We start from the raw sequence: 20878 nt of genomic DNA, 5'->3' as shown, positions 1-20878 counted from the left end.
GTCACCCGGGTCCAAGGTTGGGGGTTGCCTAACTAACAGCATCCAGGAGCAAAAAATTTGATTTTCAGTATTTCATGTTATCATTATACTGAGTTTAAAAATTTGAAATTCAGTTATAATTTATTAATCAAAAATTACAGTCTTATGTTTAACACAAGTCAACTATTAAATTTAGAAATAATGTATTTCTTGAGATAGTGTCGCTCAAGGCGCACAGATTACACACATTGCATTCATTGATACTTGAGAATGCTCCTTTCAGAAAAAAAGGTGATAATAGGAATTAAGTTCGTTTGTAAAGTAGCCATACTTTTGAAGCTAGCCGCCCGGTGTGGCCGTGCGGTTCTAGGCGCTTCAGTCTGGAACCGCGTGACCGCTACGGTCGCAGGTTCGAATCCTGCCTCGGGCATGGATGTGTGTGATGTCCTTAGGTTAGTTAGGTTTAATTAGTTCTAAGTTCTAGGCGACTGATGACCTCAGAAGTTAAGTCGCATAGTGCTCAGAGCCATTTGAACCATTTAAATTTTGAAGCTAGCAGCACGGAGAGGCCGTGCGGTTTGTGGCGCCATGTCACTGACTGCGCGGCCCCTTCCGCCGGAGGTTCGAGTCGTCCCTCGGGCATGGGTGTGTGTGTTATTATTAGCGTGAGTTAGTTTAAGTAGTGTGTAAATCTAGGGACCGATGACCTCAGTAGTTTGGTCCCTTAGGCATACACACACAATTTTTTTTTGAAGCTATTTTATACATAATACTAGGACTATTTGGAGTATAGGGGGAAAGGATACTTGTTTTCGACCTACTGTACAATCTGTTTCAAGTAAAACACGGTAAAAAGTCAGCGGTAAAATATGCTATGACTAACGATTGTACAGAAATTCAGGGACGGCGCATTGTGATATGGTAGTCTCTGCTATACACAGTCCATTCACTCTAATGGGACACCGCCTATGGTCGACATCAACACGTAATAACTACTCAGAGACGGCAGGTGGAAGCACTAGCAATAGAGGGTACAAAAAGCGCGTAGGGACGCGAGCACACGGAAAACAATGTAGTCGATGTTGTAGTGCGAAGACAGAGCGATTTATCTGACATCCAAAATGGCATGATAATCGTCTTTAGGGCAAGGGTGGAAGCATATCCTAAACGGCTCGTTTGTAACTCCGCGTGCCGCTGTGATTAGAGTAAACCGTGCATGGCAAAATGGTGCTATCCAAAACCGGTGCCGTGGCAACTATGGTGTCCCCCATGCCACAGACGACACAGGCGAACGACGGTTGTGGAGATATGTACGGCCGAATAGACGTGCAACTATTGGGCAACTCACAGATCAGGGGAGCCAAGGGACTATCAACAGTGTCTCCTCAACCACCGCTCAGCGAACGTTGACATGGACACCCACGGCAGGCGCCTGGTTCATGCACCCACGTTCATCGCGTGACAAAAGCTTTAACTTGAACGCCAGTAACCCAAGTGGAGGAGCACTGAGTGGCGACAGGTGGTGTTGTTAGAAGCATCACGTTCCATACTCCAACGGACAGATGACTGTTGCCGTGTACGGCATGAAACATCTGAAAGCAAATGCCCTGCTTGCGTTATGGTCTGGAGGATGTTTCCGTGGCATTTCCTAAGTGATCTCTTTTTCCTGGAATGCACAGTTCATCAATACAAGAATGTAGTTATCGTTGAGGTTTATGTCCACCCTACATGTAGTTTGTTTTTCCTTGATACAATGGCATCTACCAGCAGGAAAATGCAAGCAAACGTCCTTGGTTTGGAGAGCACCAGCACTGGTTTACCGCACATCCCCACATCCCTAACAACCGGATGTACAGGCAGTCTAGAATTTGAGAGACAATCATGATAGTGCTGTTAGCACCGTGGATTCTCAGTCGACGAACTCGGCGCAGCTGGCCACAGCACTGGAGTTGCTATAGCTCCACTTCCCTGTCGGTACCTTCCAGAACCTCGTTGACTCTCTTCCTGCAGGTCTCACAGCGGTCCACGCTGTTAAAACAGGTTTTACGAGCTTTTTACAAGTGGTCACTTTAATGTGACTGGGCAGTGCAGCTCCTGCTATAGCTGAATGGCGTCCACTATCATTGCGCTTGTGAGTGCAAATGTCCTACTTATCATAAAAATCACTATCAAAGACACTGACAATACGGGTGCACATCACACATTTAAAACCTTGAATGCGTTGAATTTCTGTTTCTTCTGTTCATCAACGTTCTCACTCGTGACGTCCTCGGTATGTCACGCCACCACCGTAAATGCTTCGATGGGAAGTTCAAAAGTGAAATAAACAAATGCGGTCCTTCTAACCCTTTGAGTAAGAGCGGTTTCTGCGTGAAACGACCATATCGTCATTTTTTTCATTACTAGTGCCTTTTGCATGAAACCACCGATGCTACTGCAAGACAGAGACATCTAGTGGTACAGTGAGGTACTCCTACAAACGTAGTGCATTGTAGCAGTCACAGTGTTCAAAGCAACATGGTTCTAATGGCTCTGAGCACTATGGGACTTAACACCTATGGTCATCAGTCCCCTAGAACTTAGAACTACTTAAACCTAGCTAACCTAAGGACATCACACAACACCCAGTCAGGCGGGGAGATTGTGCTACGTGATTATAGGAGGTTGTGACGTGTTTTTTTATAGTGATTATATTGAGATCATTGACAATGGAAGTAAGTATCTCTAAAGGCATTGTATCGTAAATTCGAGTTTGTATTATTGCTTTTACGAAGGGTTTCGAAATGAAACCTCTGGAGCAGCATCTACTCTTGATACAAATTTATTAAATTTTGGACCATTCTTGGTTATTTTTTAGAACTATAATTTGTTCATGGAGTATGAGTTATGAAACTTTCTAGATGTGGAATTGTGTCTAGACAAATGCGCAATTGCTTTCAAATATATGTGACGGGTGCTTGAAAGCTGTATGTGCTAGTGGTTCATAAGTGAAACTACCTCCTTAAAATAATTTATTGTTTGCTTTTTCCCAATTTCTTCTTGTATTGGTTGCTTATTATGACAATGAAAGCCTTTTGGGAAAAATTTTTAAAATATGATTCCAAAGTGAAGTCACCATCCTAAACTAATTCATTGATTACTTTTTGCTACTATTTCTTGTATTCATTGCTTATTATGATCATAAATCTCTATGGAAAATTTTAAAATCATTTTTTTTTCTGTCGTTCGACTGAGGGGGTTAATATAAATGTGTCCTTATAAGCAAAAACCTTTTCGTTGTAACAACTAGACTACGACCAACTGGAAACAACACTAATTTATCAGTATCCCTTTTACAACGTCATCGCAGGGCAATGCACAGAACTGCTACGGCGACCTCACGCGTCAGCGTAGACGAACAACAACAATGTAACAGCAAAGTAATGTCATCAATGTAATAAGGGTTTGCATATTTTCTTTGTGTTGGATCGCCTTAAAATCAAATTGATCGTCATAAAAAGAAAGAAGATTTTAAATGCGGAACCTCCAAACGTAAATTCTGCTCCTTTTTTTTATTTCAATCTCACTATTCGTAAAATCATTAATAGTATAGAAATAGTTATACCTTTAATGCTACATTATATGCTTTTAAGTCGCAAACGTCTGTGAAAAAACGTTGATTCATCAAAATTCTTTGTAGATACTAATGTATTTGTATTAATCTACTACTCTAGTTACTGAAGTATTTATGCTGCAATTCCCTCCTTGGCGTAACAACCACGGTCTCCAAGCGCCGTTCAGCTTGTAACTAATTTATTTTTCAAAAAGAGTATTTTGAAAATTTTAGGCAAATACTGCACGTGAAGGCTCTCATCTTTTGGGACCTCTAAGAAAAACATGATCCACGAACGGGTCGTTGGTCTCGCCTGTTAGGAGAGGAAAGCAAATATTTCCTACAGAGAGGGAAGGCCCTCAACATCGTCGAAAGTTCGCAGAGTGGCAGCGGAGCTTTTATACTGTCCACTGCCGTAGTTTTCATTGTTGTTCCCGCGAAAGGAGCAAACAGGGATTGTCGAAATTTGAAAGGATTGATCTCTGTCTTCCTAGTTTTCGTGTAATATGAAGGTAGGAAATGGCTTTACGTGAACACGGGAATTCACAGCCCTCAAGTGGAAGAAAATACGGGTTTTCATAATGTCCGTACGAGATGCTACGCCAAATAAGCGCAATTGCATCTCCATAACCCGTTCCTTTCAGTTGGGACTACACGCGGCAACACATCTGGCTGTCGATCGCATTTCATTTGTTTCACTTCCTAATAGCAGGATGTACAGTGGCAGGCATTCCAAAAGATTTGAGAAGTCCTCGATCACTATCATCAGCAGCTCAAAACAATTCGTTAGGGAGTATCACGATTCTTGAGATAGTTACACGTTCCATAAGCCATTTGACCGTTTCTTTTTTAAATCGAAACTATGTGGAATGAGTCACTTTACAGGATATGAATCAACCATTTGTTTTAACATTGAAGAACATGTTTCTTTTGAGTCCTACTCAAGCAGCTGGAATTGAAACTGGATTTGATCTCAGTATATATTCTAAGATTCTAAAACAAATCAGTGTCACGGATAATGAACGATAGTTTTATGGATCACTTCTGGTACCCTTCTTGTAGACGTGAGACCTGTGCTTTTTTCCAATTTCTGGGAATGGTTTTTTTTCCGAGATATCTTAACCCAGTCCGAAATTCGATGTAAATTCTGATAGGAATTTCATCGAATTTGAAGCTTTGTTCCCGCTTAGCGATTTCAGCTATGCCTCAACAACACTGACCCGATTATCTGTATCACTCATCTCTGAAGTGGTATGAGAGTTAAACTGATACAATATTCCTTGATTTTCTTTCGATAATAAACACCCTTAGCGGCGCGGAACTTTATCCCCAAAGTCAGTGTTATTACTCGTACCTGTGAATGTCGCCATAGGCCTGTAAAGGGCACCACACACGAGCGTCGGATCGCATCGATCCGCCGCAAGCGGTATTTCCTGCAATTGGTCTCGATCCCGCCACACACGAGCGAATTGCCAAGCAATTTCAAACAGTACTGCACATAGCCACTGTATCGAGAAGTTCTGCTAGGGAAAATTATACACAGTGTTTAGTAACAGTGAAATTTGATCTCCATACCCCAACGAATTCTCGCAAAAAATAAATCGGAAAAACGAGAACTGTAATTTATTAAACTTTTTTGTAACCTTTTCATATTTTTAGGTCACAATCACGTAGTAATGTTTAATGATATTTCGGCCATTTGACGGAACAAACCTCTTTATTTTACATTACTATCATGATTTCGACCTAACGTCATTATCAAATACAACAGTGTTGGACTTTAAGTGAAATCATTGTCTAGACTTCTCAGTCAACTATTAACTTATATAGCATATTTTCAGACAAAGTTCACAACACATGTAACTTCTGTAATGATATTCATTCTGCGGCTCAAATGTTTTATGGCTCGAAACCTACATGTCATACATTTCTATGATATTGTACTTCCTTACACGCTGGGACACCCATTTCGATGCATATTGACGATGACTTCATTTAACCAAGTCTAATTATACCGAACATTGTTGTACTTGATAATGGCTTAAGGCCGAAACCATTACGATAACGTAAAGAGCGTATGTAGAGTCAAATGGCGTCAATATCAGGAAGATTGGTTGGTTCATTTGGAGGGGTGAGGGGGCGGGGGGGGGGGGGGGGGAGGGGGGACCAAACAGCGAGGCCATCGGTCCCATCGGATTAGGGAAGGATGGGAAAAAAATCAGCCCAGACCTTTCAAAGGAACCATTCCGGCATTTGCGTGAAGCGATTTAGGGAAATCACAGAAAACCTAACTCAGGATGGTGGGACTCGGGTTTGGATCGTCGTCCTCCCGAATGCGATTCCAGTGTACTAATCACCGCGCTCGTTGCGGCGATGTAATTCAAACAAATAAACTTGTTTTGTTTGACAACTGTAGGTTACTTTGCAGAATATATTACATTTTCCACTGGCGCCAAGTGGGTTGTGTAAGTCTTTCCAGTGCACTAATACAATTCGATTTTCAATTAACAGTCCTCAGTTCTTTTTTTATTCACAAGTCTTATAGTTTAACTATAAGTGTTTACACTATTTGTTTGGCAATCTCAATGAGTCTGAAAGAATGTTGTCAATAACAGCAATGCTGATTAATGTGGTGGTGGTACTCACGACTACAGAGTACAGCACCACAATCAATAAGCCGCGCTCGAAACATTCGTAGCGCAACAGTTGTATAGGTTGGCAGTACGAACAATATCGAGGTCCACCAGAGGCCGCAATAGCCAATCTTCGGGCATCACGTGTGTGGATAGAGATTGGTCGATGCCTCGTTAAATACCGGAGCACTGAGCTACAGCGGACAGTTCTTTTCAGTGGGCCGAGTCGTGTACAATCTCCAGTTACCGCCGAGAATACAAGCTGCGAGTATTCGCCTGTGGTCTCAAGAGACTCAGGTTCCGTAGGCATCGTAGGCCAGCTTTGGACTCTACGTAGGCACCACTCAGAGGCACAGTCACAGGACCTTAAAATTTTAGAGGACTTGGGATAATCGCAAACGTCTAATTGTGCTGAACATTTGAAACATCCTCCTAGAAAAATTAATGAATTGCTGTGCTGGTAAACTTACCTCAAAAAAATTTTCGTTACTCGAACTACTCCAATATAGCGAGCGCCAATACTGCCAGCTAAATAAAAGATTCTAACTGCTGAAGGCACTAACTACTGATAGGCATAGTTAGCAAATGAAAGATTTTGATAGAGAACAAACAATGTATTTACCTTAATAATGTTCAAAAGTCATCATATATATATCAGTTCATGATATCCAGTATTACAAATTTACTATATCTGATGAACACACGTCCAGATCGTCGGCTCTCAAAATTCTGCCATCTCTCCCCCTACATCCACCACTGCTGGCGGCTCACCTCCAACTGCGCAAAGCTACGCGCTGCTCACATCCAACTGCCCAACACTACAATAGCGAATATTCCAACATTGCCAACCAGCCACAGACTGCACACAGCACAGTCAGTGATTTTCATGCAGAGCGCTACGTGGCGTTACCAACATGAAAACCTAAACAGCCTACTTGCACATTTCACACGAATCCTCATTTAAGATGAATATTTTTCACATTTGATAATTACCATTACTCTTGTTAAACTTGTATGATTGAGAGTTAAACTACGTGAAATGATAAGGAACTTCAGTACAACTGTGTAATAGATTTGCTCTGAATATTTAAATTTGAATGTCCAATTAATCATACGATGCGTCAAACATGCAGCGCAATATATCGTAAATAATAATGTTAACTTCCCATCAATTCCACTTCTACCGCTCAAACTTGAAAATCGGAATGTATATGTTTTATTACTTCTGAATATAAATGACGAATCCGCTCTCAACTTTTCCTTCAAGAATGACCCATGGTAGCTGAATAAGTATAAATCCAGGCGTAAAGTTGTTCCTGACTGTGGGCAAAGCGAAACGAAACAAACGAACACAACCATTCTTAGTAACTAGACGAAGGAGTCGCGGCCAGGCAGCAATACCAACACAGTAAAGCCGTATGACATGAATAGAAAAACCTAAGGCGAAATTCAGATGCCAAACTAGAATCGTTTTTTCATACCCTTCGCGAAGTATGAGAGCTATGTGAGTAACGGTTAAGCGTATGTGACTGGGATGGGTGTGTGCGTCACGTTCGCGATGAGGGAAGAGATAGTGTGAAACCTGGTGCTGGGACACAGCCTACCGCTCTCGAAGTGCAGCAAAGCGGCCATTCAGCCTAACGTCTCCAACCGACGGACGGATTACCACCAACGGTGTCGCATGCCCTCACTTCACGAGACATAGTGGTGAGGTTTGGAATTTAATCCATGACATTGGTGCTAAGGCTGGTAATTAGGATTTTTAACCACCACCTCTCTTGTCCTCTCTGCTGCAAAGCCAAAGAAAAAAATTGTTGACAGCACGCAGCGTACACGGAGCGTCACCCATCCCAGAACTGGCCATGCCCGACGGTGCTTAAATTTGGTAATAAGAGTGTATCCACCTTTTTATTTCTTTTTTTGCGTGCGTCGGCGTCGGCTTCCTCCACCATTAATTAACGTCTTTTCATTCAACGTAAACCAAAAGAAATTATTACTCCTCAACCTTGACACAAAACTTTTCTACTCAGGCCCGTGTGTTATATTGTATTACTTCTGTCCATGTCCGCCCAGGTAGCTGAGTGGTCAGCGCGACTGAATGTCATGCCAAGGGGCCCGGGTTCGATTCTCGGCTGGGTCGGAGATTTTCTCCACTCAGGGACTGAGTGTTGTGTTGACATAGTAATTATTATCTCATACCCATCGACAGACAAGTCGCCGAAGTGGCGTCAACTCGAAAAGACTTGCACCAGACGAACGGTCTACCCTACGGGAGGCCCTAGCCACACGACATTTCATTTCACCAGTGGCCATTAGCGTGTGGACACAATACATAACATAGTGAAATCAATAAAGAATAATAATAAACGAAACCATATATATATACATAGTTTGTTACCTTTCGAATCGTAATTAAGCTTCCGTAATGTTGATCTTACGTAGACACTGCAACAACTATAAATTTTTGGACCAAAACATTATGTTTTCGAGATTCTAGTAACTTGTGGTGTCCAATTGACAAGTATTGTAGAAGAAAACATGGATTTGTTTTTATGAATGATGGCATAAAATACGTAATTTCCGATGAGTCGTGCGTAATTGTTACCTTTAGCACTGGGAAAGAAATTCCAATCAGGTTCCTGTATGCGCACAGTGGTTATGTAGGGTATACTTGTTCCAGTTATGACGCCAACGTTTTCCTAGTCCAGAACCATATTTAGGTTTAGTTTCTGCAAGTAAACTTACGTACAAGTGAATCGATAAAATGACATTTGTCACAATATGGCTTTGGTCTGAGATGTATTTTAGGCAGTTTCTCTCCGGTAGCAGTGATCTCATTGACAACTTCATACCACACGGCGATAGCTTTGGACGGAAGCACTGTGTTGCAATCTTCTTCCATATGGTCTTGCAGTGAAAGTATTGGTATTTCGCCTGTATCGGATGCGTCAACTGTCTGTTAGTCATAGCAAGGTACAATTCACTCGGCTTGAGGCTTTGGGCATCTACATCTATATAACTTCGAACTGCGAACTGCGAACATAGACTAGTTCGCTCAATGGTGGTGTTCTATCACCAGATTCGTTATTGCATTCTTGTCGATTTGCAGCCTTTCGTTGGTTGCATGAATGAAGATTGTGCGTGGATGTTTTTAACAGTCAAGTCCTCCTTTGGTTCAAATGGCTCTGAGCACTATGCGACTTAACTTCGGAGGCCATCAGTCGCCTAGAACTTAGAACTACTTAAACCTAACTAATCTAAGGACATCACACACATCCATGCCCTAGGTAGGATTCGAACCTGCGACCGTAGCGGTCGCTCGGTTCCAGACTGTAGCGCCTAGAACCGTACGGCCACTTCGACCGGCCAAATCCTCCTTGGAGTCGCGGTAGGGTTGCAGTGGCGAACTGAGGTTTGAAGATGTTCCCTCTCCAAATAAACCAGCAGGTCATTGCCAAAATCCTTTTCGCTGTTTTCGATGGTATTGGTAATACTAGAGCAGTGTGGTGTACTTTACTCAATACAGACCTCGAGACTGCCACGCGTCACATGTCATTCATCATATTGCATGGTGATTCGGAGCGACCAGCGACCGCTCACTGCAACCTGTGGTTTGCCCACACATGTAAGACCTCCACATAGATCAAATGTTCAAATGTGTGTGAAATCTTATGGGACTTAACAGCTAAGGTCATCCGACCCTAAGCTTACACACTACATAACCTAAATTATCCTAAGGACAAACACACACACCCATGCCCAAGGGAGGACTCGAACCTCCGCCGGAATCCAGATAGATCGCACGACATGGTGACACGTCGCTTCCATCCGTCGGAAGGGTGTGGAGGTCCTTAACAATAGCCATGTAGAAAGTTGCCGTGCCACGCGAGGAGTGGCGACTTTCATTCCTCGGCCCCTACGTCAGCAGTCCGTTTCGTCGCGGCCGTTGCGTGGTTTCGTACACGACGGTGTCTACGTGTACGCGCGCTTTATTTATCGTTATTGGGGGGCGCCGGTGCACCTGCGCGCCGACGTTAACTGCTCATTGTTCCGCTGGCGCCCCTAACCGCGCTCGTTTGCATCTTGAGAGCCGTGGTACGGACAAGTACCTGTGGTACGGACAAGTACCCCTCCCTCGACGCAGCGCGGCGGGCGCGCGAAATCCAGCCTCACATTTGCATGGCGCCGCCGCTGCTGGCGAGGCCACGAGCGTGCGTTGTTTTCTCATGTTTATACTTGTCTTCTCGCAGTCTGTGAGGAATTCACGCCCCATCCGCTAGTAACATTTTCTGGCCATATTTTTATCCATTTCCATAAATTGGGAAGTGCCCACCCCGGCGACTCGGGGAGCGTTAAGAGTATTATATCTGCTGCACTACACTGAAGAGCCAAAGAAACTCGTACACCTCTCTAATATCGTGTAGGGCTCCCGAGAGTACGAAGAAATGCCGCAACACGACGTGGCATGAACTCGAATAATGTCTGAAGTAGTACTGGAGGGAATTGACACCATGAATCCTGCAGGACTGTACATAGATCCGTAAGAGTACAAGGAGGCGAGATCTCTTCCAGAAAGCACATTGAAAGGGATCCCAGATACACTCAATAATGTTCATGTTTCGCGAGTCTGGTGGCCAGCGAAAGTGTTTATACTCAGAAGACTGTTCCTGGAGCCACTCTGTAGCAATTATGAACGTGTGGGGTGTCGCATTGTCCTGTTGGAATTGCCCAAGTCTGTCGGAATGCGCAATGGACATGAATGGATGCAGGTAATCAAACAGGATGCTTACATACGCATCAACCGTCAGAGTCGTATCTAGACGTGTCAGGGGTCCCATACCACGCCAACTGCGCACTCCCCTGCCATTACTGAACTTCCACCAGCTTGAATAGTCCCCTACTGACATACAGAGTCCGTAGATTCACGAGGTTGTCTCCATATCCGTACACGTCCATTCGATCGATAGATTTTGAAACGAGACTCGCACGACCAGGCAACATGTTTCCAATCACCAAAAGTCCGATGTCGGTGTTAGCGGGCTCAGGGAGGCGTTAAGCTTTGTGTCGTGCAGTCATCAAGGGTACACGAGTGAGTCTTCGGTTCCGAAAGCCCACATCGATGATGTTTCGTTGAAAGGTTCGCTCGCTAATACATTTTGACGGGTGAGCATTAAAATCTGCACCAGTTAGCGGAAAGCCTGCACTTGGGTCACGTTGGAAGATTGTCTTCCGTAGTCCTTGGTCCCGTTTCTTGCAGGATATTTTTCCAGCCGCATCGATGTCGAAGTTTTGGTGTTTTACCGGATTCTTGATATTCACGGTACACTCGTGAAATTGTCGTACGGGAAAATCCCCACTTTATCGCTACGTCGGAGATGCTGTGTGCCATCACTCGTGCGCCGACTATAACATCACTTTACAGTTCACTTCAGTGTTGATAACCTGCCATTGTAGCAGGAATAACCGATCTATTAACTGTGCCGAACGCTTGTTGTCATATATAGGAGTTGCCGACCGCAGCGCCGCATTCTGCCTGTTTACATATCTCTGTATTTGAATGAGCATGCCTATACCAGTTTCTTTGGCGCTTCCGTGTAGTACTCGATGGTTAGCGTCGCTAGCATGTCTGACATTTTGAAACCTTCGGCATGCTACGCGTCTTTTTCGGCAAAGGAAGTATTGTCGGGTGTCACCGGCACTATTTCATACGTTGTCAGCAGTAATTCGAGTAGGTAGACGTCTGGAGCTAGAGGTGTTGGTGCAATCATGAAGAGTGGGCTCGGTTGCAGTAAAAGCTAAAAACATTTGTATCAAGAAATGGAGCAGCTGTTAATCATTAGGCCCGCATCTCGTGGTCGTGCGGTAGCGTTCTCGCTTCCCACGCCCGGGTTCCCGGGTTCGATTCCCGGCGGGGTCAGGGATTTTCTCTACCTCGTGATGGCTGGGTGTTGTGTGCTGTCCTTAGGTTAGTTAGGTTTAAGTAGTTCTAAGTTCTAGGGGACTTATGACCACAGCAGTTGAGTCCCATAGTGCTCAGAGCCCTTTTTTTTTTGTTAATCATTACATGTGGCGGCACTAGCGTATCAGTAGTTTTGTTATGATGATTGAAGGTAAGTAAGCAACTGTACGTACAATAACATTAGCCGCCGTCGCTTGTCTGCCTGTTCGGGTAACGATAGCTCGCAATGTGCTCCCTGCTCTCCCCCCTCCCAAGCTGACCTAGTGCACCGTGGGTCGGGCATGCGCAGCTTGGCTGCCGAACATTGTGCACAGAGGGGCATGGGCAGGAAAAGCGCATCTGTGAATCATGTTATTGTGGTAACTACACAACATACAACAAATACCGTGGAAATATAAACATACTGAATATTGCACAAGGATTGTATTGGAATAATATCGGGTAACACATACCGACTTTAAACACATTTTCACAAATACGATAAAATCAAAAGACATAGAATAAACAGCTTTCTCAGTGACCAAATATTTTTTACGTAAGTCACATAATATTCTTTAGATCAATAAGTACCTCGCAAAACAGTTTCAAAACCATCTGCATTCTTCAGCAGGGTTCAAACTATCTCCATGTCAAGTTTCATCCAAAATAGCCCGCCCGGCTAGCCGTGCGCCCTAACGCACTGCTTTCCGGGCGGTTCAAATGGCTCTGAGCACTATGGGACTTAACTTCTGAGGTCATCAGTCCCCTAGAACTTAGAACTACTTAAACCTAACTAACCTAAGGACATCACACACATCCATTCCCGAGGCAGGATTCGAACCTGCGACCGTAGCGGTCGCGCGATTCCAGACTGTAGCGCTTAGAACCGCTCGGCCACGCCGGCCGGCTTTCCGAAGCGGGAAAGCATGCTGGTCCCCGAGACGAATCCTCTCGGCGGATTCGATATAGGAAGTTACTAATAGAAACGCAACCGTCGGAATTACTTTCACATGTATAATACTAGATGGATAAACATTTCAATCACCATATTTCCGTGATCCGTTTTTGATGAAATAAAGCCTGTGTAGTGCTCAAAGCTATGCTCAAGTTACCTGCGGAAATCCCATGAAAATTCTTTTGGTATCTTTGGACGACCGTGTACAAACAGACGAACAGACATACATAACAGATTGACACATTTATTATTAACACAGACAGAAACGGATGTATGTATGTGTGTTTGTTTGTATCTTTTAATATCTCCTCTTGAACTACCGGATCGATTTCAACCAAACTTGATATCCTACACGTATCATTTACTGTAAGGTAAGCATCACTTATCGCCCGAGGGGGTGAGAGAGGGGATGAAAAAGATGCGTAGCTCACGACACGCAAACAGCTAGACTATATTCATCTAGTATTTGATGATGAAGGAACTTAGTGACTGACAGCCAAGTTTACACTAACTTTCAGGCCTTTAGAAGGCTCTTTCCCGCTGACACGCCCGCCTCTAACCCCCCCCCCCCCCCCCCTTCCACCCCTCCCACAAAACGATGAAAGGAGAAAACTTTTGCTTTATTTCCGTTGTTCATGCAGTAAAATTGTCGTAAGAGGCATGACCTTTCAGTTATCACTTCTTTACTACTAATTCTACTTGCAACACATTTTGCACATACCACTCACGTACACCACTGAATGTACTTGCAAAAATATACCTTTGTGCACACGCACATACCAAGAGATATGACCTAATAAATACTGTGATTCATGAAAAACTGCCGTATCGTGCATGACGTTTTCATTTATTACTTCTTTAGTATTAACTCTGTTCGCATCACATTTTGCAAACAGTATCCACATATACCATTGTATGTGTTTGCAAAATTGCATCATTGCACGACACAAGGTTCATGAGATATGACGCCATAAACATTGTGCTGCGAGAAAACGGTATTGCGTAGTGAAATTTGCTAGAGATACAGGTGAAATTTACGTACAAACGTAGGTAAACTATGTTAGATATATGTGCGATACGTGCGTGTTATATGTGTGTATGTGTGCAAAACCAAGGGTCAAAATCCACGACACAGATACACACTCACCAGTTCAGCTGGGCCGCTACCTGCTGCCCTCGATGTATCGCCCAGCACGTTCGTCGTCCCTCTCGCCGCAGGTCACCAACCCCTGTTAGAAGCCTTCCATTGTACGTGGGCCGTGATGACGCAACTTGCGTCTGCTCCCAAACTAAAACGTTTCTTCCAGCGGCTTTTTTCACCGGTTCCTCAATGACATTTTGGTTTGGTGTGTTAATACCGTCAGATCGAGTGTCATTCGTTTTTGCATTTCCTCCTGTACGGACTGATAGGCAAATCTGCTCACTACTACCGAAGTATGTCAGGTGAGATATTCCTGTACTTGTTGCGATGTTCAAAACATCATGTGAGGTGCGAAATTAACATTCATTCAAGCTGCCACCTTACATCAGCGTTACGCTTCCTTGAACTAAGATATTTTACTGTTAGTTTGTGTCCTTCCTTGTAATGACTGGACAAATATTTTCAGACAGCTACGGAAAGAGCTTTTCGACATCCTACAATAAGAAAGATGAATGTGGGTGATTACAGCAAATGAAGGGATGAATCTGAACTTTCCGCTTTCTTTGAAGCTTCCTTTAGATTCAGTACACAAACAGAAACATTATGAACTGGATGACTTGTAGATGAGGAGCAGTCTGAAAAACACCAGGTTTTGGTTGGTTGGTTGGTTGGTTTGGGGAAGGAGACCAGACAGCGTGGTCATCGGTCTCATCAGATTGGGGAAGGATTGGGAAGGAAGTCGGCCGTGCCTTTTCAGAGGAACCATCCCGACATTTGCCTGGAGTGATTTAGGGAAATCACGGAAAACCTAAATCAGGATGGCCGGACGCGGGATTGAACCGTCGTCCTCCCGAATGCGAGTCCAGTGTCTAACCACTGCGCCAATCCGCTCGGTCCAGGTTTTGGAGTAGATCGTCAATTGCAAAATACGACACTCTTAAATAATGTGTTCAGTGGCGGATAGTATAATACGGTGCATATTCAGGGGTCGGGTGTAAGTGATTCATTTGTCAGCGGTCAGGTAGCGTTCACGAGGTCTCTCTGTGCGTCCTTTGATTTGAACCTGCAGGCAGTAACTGTGCTGAGTTTAGAGGTGAACACTGTTTACAACATCTGTCCTCAGGTACAACCATGCCCCACTATCGAGTCAGTACTTCTGGTGAACAGCTTCAAGTCAATGAACGGGGTCGCATTGTGGGTCTGGGGAAAGCTGGACAGACGTATTGGCGGATTGCTGCAAATGTTGGGCACAATATGTCCGTGGTACGTCATGACTGTGACACATTCCCACACCTGTAGACTAGGTTCTGGACATGAGAGTAGTAAATATCCACGGCAAGATCGACCCATTGTCCGAACACTGTCCAGGGATAGAATCCAGGCACATGTTACACACACTAATTAATCAAGGGCCATTGGGAACCATATGCTTGCAGCAGAATTATGATCACAGCTGCCTCTGGCCAGACTACCACTGACAACACAACACCACCAAGCAAGTATGGCTACACTCTTCCCATGAAAGAGTTACTGGAGAATCCAGTGGCGCTCAGTTGTCTTCAGTGATGAGAGTATGTTCTGTCTGTATGCGAGTGATGAACATAGACGAGTATGGTGTAGATCTGGTAAGCTGCCTGTTCCGGCGTGCATCCACCCACGTCACACAGCTCCCATCCCAGTGTTCATGGTCTGGTGGGGGAAGGGGGGAACAGAATCAGTTACAACTAGGCGTGACATTTGATGGATCTTCACGATAAAGTAACCAGTGCTCGGTATGTTGCACAGGCAGTTATCCCCTTAGTATTGCCAGTTGTTTCGACAGGAAGATGATGAGCTTTTTCGGCAGAACGATGGACGTCTACATAACGGTTGCTGTGACGGATCGTGCTGTTCATGGAGTAAAAACGCTGCCCGGGCCAGCAAGATCACCAGCTCTATCGTCAATTTAACATGAACAGAATATGATGAAGCGCGGAGTTACCGACTCTAAAGACCATACAAGAACCATTTCCGAAATGCAACAAAAGGCTAAATATGGCTGTGACAGTCTATCGCAGGATATTATTCGTTTGTGTGCGAGGAATACACGCCTGTTTTGCCGCCAGAGGGAGGTAAACTGTGGGCTGATGCGACTGTTTGGGCATCCTTCATTGAGATACGTGTATTTTATTTGATCTCCATCTGTTACTTCTACAATGATGAAATTATTTATTTATTTGATCGTATGGCTAGGGCCCCCCGTTGGGCAGACCGATTGCCGGGTGCCGGACTTTCAATTTGACGCCACTTCGGCGACCTGCAGTCGATGTGGATGATATGATGATGAGGAGGACAGCACATCACCCAGTCCCTGGGTGGAGAAAATTCCCCGTCCCAGCCGAGAATCGAACCCTGGCCCAGAGGACTGACAATCCGTCACACTGACCATTCAGCTACCGGGGACGGAAAATGATAAACTACCTGTCAGATGACTTATCAATAAAATGCTCTTGAGGGTGTTGCACTTTTTCCGGTTGTGTAGCTGCGCCAAAGTATCAAAAACGTAAAACGAGACTCTCCTCCAAGTGCAGTCAAAAAGTTGTGTTGTTGCTTTGTAGTTGTGTTGTTCCAGTGGACAGAGAGTCTTACGCTCTCACGTCGACTAAAAAAGATGCCGTTCCGAAATGCGCCACTCTTTGTTGGATCTTCTCTCTCTCTCTCTCTGTCTTTCTTTCTCTCTCTTCCATTAATCCAAATAGCTTTTAATACACTGCGAAAACAGTCGTTTCGGGCTAGAGACAGACGGACACGTGCACCTAGTATGGTATGGTAAATGTAATGTATCAGACAAACAATGGGGCCTCAAAGAAAATGATACGATCCAAGTGAAATCGACGAGTCCTGTTCAGAAGGTGAGCGCCATATCACTGTTCACGCCACGCTCTGCGCCGTGCCGACGGCCTGCAGTTTTTGTGGGCGGTGCTGTGATCTCGGTGTTCTTAGCGGCAGTTCCTCGCCTTTTGTTACTGGTGTGGCGTGAGGCTCTCCTGCTCTCGGCTTTCCATTTATTGGCAGGACCGCTGTCTGCCGGCCGAGGGGCGAGAGAATCAACGCACAATACCGACTGATCCCTTAATAGCAGCCTGCCGCTCTGACGGCTCTGCCTAATGACGTCCAGGTATGGGGAGGGGGGGCGACGAAACCTCACACTGGAGGCGCAACTCGCTACTCGTGATCAGCAGGAGGCGTACGTGCGGAGCAACTGACAACAACGCTTCTGTCTGCTGCACGGTTTACAGCTACTGTTAACTCGCATCACGGACGCTGTACCCATCAGATTTTCAATCTTTGTAAATAGATTTTCAAAGAGACCAACACTGACATGTCATTTCGGTCGCTGCGTTCATGCATCGTTGACGGTAACAAAGCAACGAAGCTTCCGACGTTCAGTCGACGTCGAAGTTATTAGAAAGGGAGCACACGCTCGATTTGAACAAGTTTCTGTTGTGGTCTTCAGCCGAAGACTGATTTGGTGCTGGTCTCCACCCCACTCTATTCTGTGCAACCTGCATACTTTTGAACCTGCTTACTGTACTCATTACGTGGCCTCCCTTTCCAATTTTTACACCCCGCTCTTCCTTCCGTTACCAGATTGACTGTTCCTTGATGCGCCAGGATTTTCCTGTCTACTGATCCCCTCATTTTTTTTACTAGGTGTGGTGCAAATTTCTTTTTTCCCAAGTTCAATATAATACCATCTCATTAGCTGCTCGATCACCCTACCGAATCTTTTGCATTTTTCTTTGGCACCATGTTTCAAGAGCTTCTATTCTCTTCTTCTCTGAACTGCTTATCGTCCACGTTTCAGCACCGTTCTAAGGCAAATTCCGGACATACGCCTTCAGAAAAGACTCCCAAGCACTTAAATTTGTATTAGATGTTAACAGATTCTTCTTTCAGAAATGATTTTGTTGCTATATGGAGGCTGCAGTTATTATGCTGCACAAATACCAAAACTCATTTCTTCCTTTAAATATTTCATTTCCTTATATAATTTCCTCCTATTGCCTGATTAAACTCAACAACATTTCATTACTCTCTTTCACATCTATTGATAATCACCTTATAAGCTCTTTTTCACACGCTATCCATTCTCTCCATATGTTCTTCGAAGTCATCTACTGTGTCTGACGGAATTACATGTCATCGACAAACCCATTTTACTTTTTTGTTTTTATGTATATTTATTTTATTTTATTTTAATTTTTTTTTTCTCTGAGTTTTGCTTCCCCTTTGAAATCCCCCCTTGGTTTCCTTTACGACTTGTGCACATTAAGAAATGTCGGGAATAGGCTAAAACCTTGTCATTGCCTTCTCAACCACTGCTTCCCTTTCATGTCCTTTGAATCTTGCAAGAGCAGTCTGTTTTCTGTACAAATTGTAAAGAACCTTACGCTGGCTATGTTTAATCTCTGCAACTTTCAGAATTTCGAAGAGTGTATGTCACTCAACACAGCCAAAAGCTTTGTACAAATGTATATGGGCTATAAATTCGGGTTTCCCTTGCTTTAAACTACCTTCTATGTTAATATTGAGCAGTAAAATGTTGAAATCGTCCCGTCACTAGCCTAAAGTTGTGACGTACATTATAATAATCTGGCCCATTTATTTTTTCTGTAATTAAATTTTTTTATTACTACTAAGACTCCTACATTATGTATTGTCTCCAGCAGTAGTTTACAGAATTACAGGATCGCAGCGACTGGCAGTTTCCACGGCGTGGACAGCTTGAGCAGCACATGATGTTGGGATCTTCAGTACGAACATTAGTTTCATGAAAGAAATATATCACGACATTCAATGTTTCTACAGGGTCACAGAGGCTTTTTTTTTTATTATACATGCAATTTTTGGTAACAGTTTCAAGAGAAACAGACGAAATCTGTTTCGAAAGTTGCGTCATTTCGGTCCTTGTTGGTTTTAAGCCCCCTCAAGACCACTGGATTTGTTCGTATTCTGTGCTCACCATTTGTTGAAAGATGCCAAATTATCAAAATTATGAATGAAGTACAGCTGAAGAGAAGTGAAATATAAAATATATCAGGGTTTATCTTAGGCGGTATAACCAAATATCAAACGTAACGTTTTGCTCTTCTAGTGTATGAAATCACGGTAGTTATGTGTTTAGTTTCTACATAATATTTTCCTTTTCATTTATTTGTTTATTGAAGAGTGTGTCTTGTGTTGATGTGACCCTCAAAGAACAAGTATTAATGTGACCAATGTCCCTGTTTTAGTATATGTATAACTGAAATGTTCCAACATCAGCTGGAGAGAAATCTTATTAAAAGTGCTGAGGAATGAGTTGTTTTTTTTTTTTTTTTTGAAAATCTGGCAACCTTAGTTCTACAAAATATTCTGAGCGTTCAGGATTGACCTTGAAAGAGGTCCCCCAACGTGCTCGTTAAGCGGTTCGTGCCCCTGCGAGAGGCTGGAATTTTTTGAGGCAACCTGCCTCCATTAACAAAAATTAATACTGGCCTGTAGCTACCATAACAAATGACAGCCCCTCGGGAGGCGGACTTAAGGGTGGAGGGGGGCAGTGGGGGAGGGGTGCGGAGGAGGAGGCGGAAAGCGTTCCCGTGTTCTCCAGCGGTCACCCCAGGCCTTCCTTCACGCCTCTGGGCCAGGTACCGATAGCAGCCACCATATGTCAACGCTCACAGCCAGGCGACCCAGCGACCCCGCCTGTTCGCTCGAGCAAAACGCTGATTTTGTTCCCTTCAGGAAAATAATGTGCTTCGATGACAGCGGACTTTCGTCACTTATTTTTCATCGCGCTGCTGCAAAAAAATCTCTCACGAGGGTCATTTGTTTCCCTCCCCAAGATATCTGCCCAGAGGCGTGTCACGAAAAACTAAAAAATGAAACCGTCTGTCGGCGACACTCACATTTCGGACGGATAGTTAGCGATTTATTACCATGCCATTTACAGCGGCTAATAACTGTACAGAAATGGTGTAAAAGGAACTGGAACAAAACAACTGGACACGTTATTTTGCAAATAATTACAGGCTGAGGGGCCACTACCTTAAGTTTTTGTTGTAAATGAAAGAATGGCTCAGTTTTGCAAAGGAAACAGATTTGTTACGGGAATCGTGATGGCTGGAAATGTAAGGTATCAACCTAAATTAGAGTTGTTCGATTGCTGTTTCAGCTCAGATCATTCGCAGTGTGTGTGTGTGTGTGTGTGTGTGTGTGAGAGAGAGAGAGAGAGAGAGAGAGAGAGAGAGAGAGAGAGACTGTTTATAGGCTGATTGCTTCGAGATACAGAAACAGGAAGTTCACAAATATGCAACACTCATCTGCTGTCCGTTACTAATATGTACAATACATTTAGTTCTGAATCAATGCACCAATTTCTGTCTCGCACATGTTGACTCAGCTTCAACGTGCTACCGGCACGGTCAGTGCAGCGGATTGCTAAGTGAAGGGGCGGGGGTTCGGTTCCCGGCTGGGTAAGAGATCTTCGCGCTCGGGGCTGAGTATTATGTTTTCCTTATTTACCATCGTCATAATTGACATTACTAGTGAATTGGCTAAATGGGAAAGATTTGAAAGCCAATACATTGAAAATTAAATTCTATTGTTTCATGAGTAT

Source organism: Schistocerca americana, chromosome 6, assembly GCF_021461395.2.
Source record: "Schistocerca americana isolate TAMUIC-IGC-003095 chromosome 6, iqSchAmer2.1, whole genome shotgun sequence".
Taxonomy (NCBI): Eukaryota; Metazoa; Arthropoda; class Insecta; order Orthoptera; family Acrididae; genus Schistocerca; species Schistocerca americana.
This window is presented reverse-complemented; position numbering follows the sequence as displayed.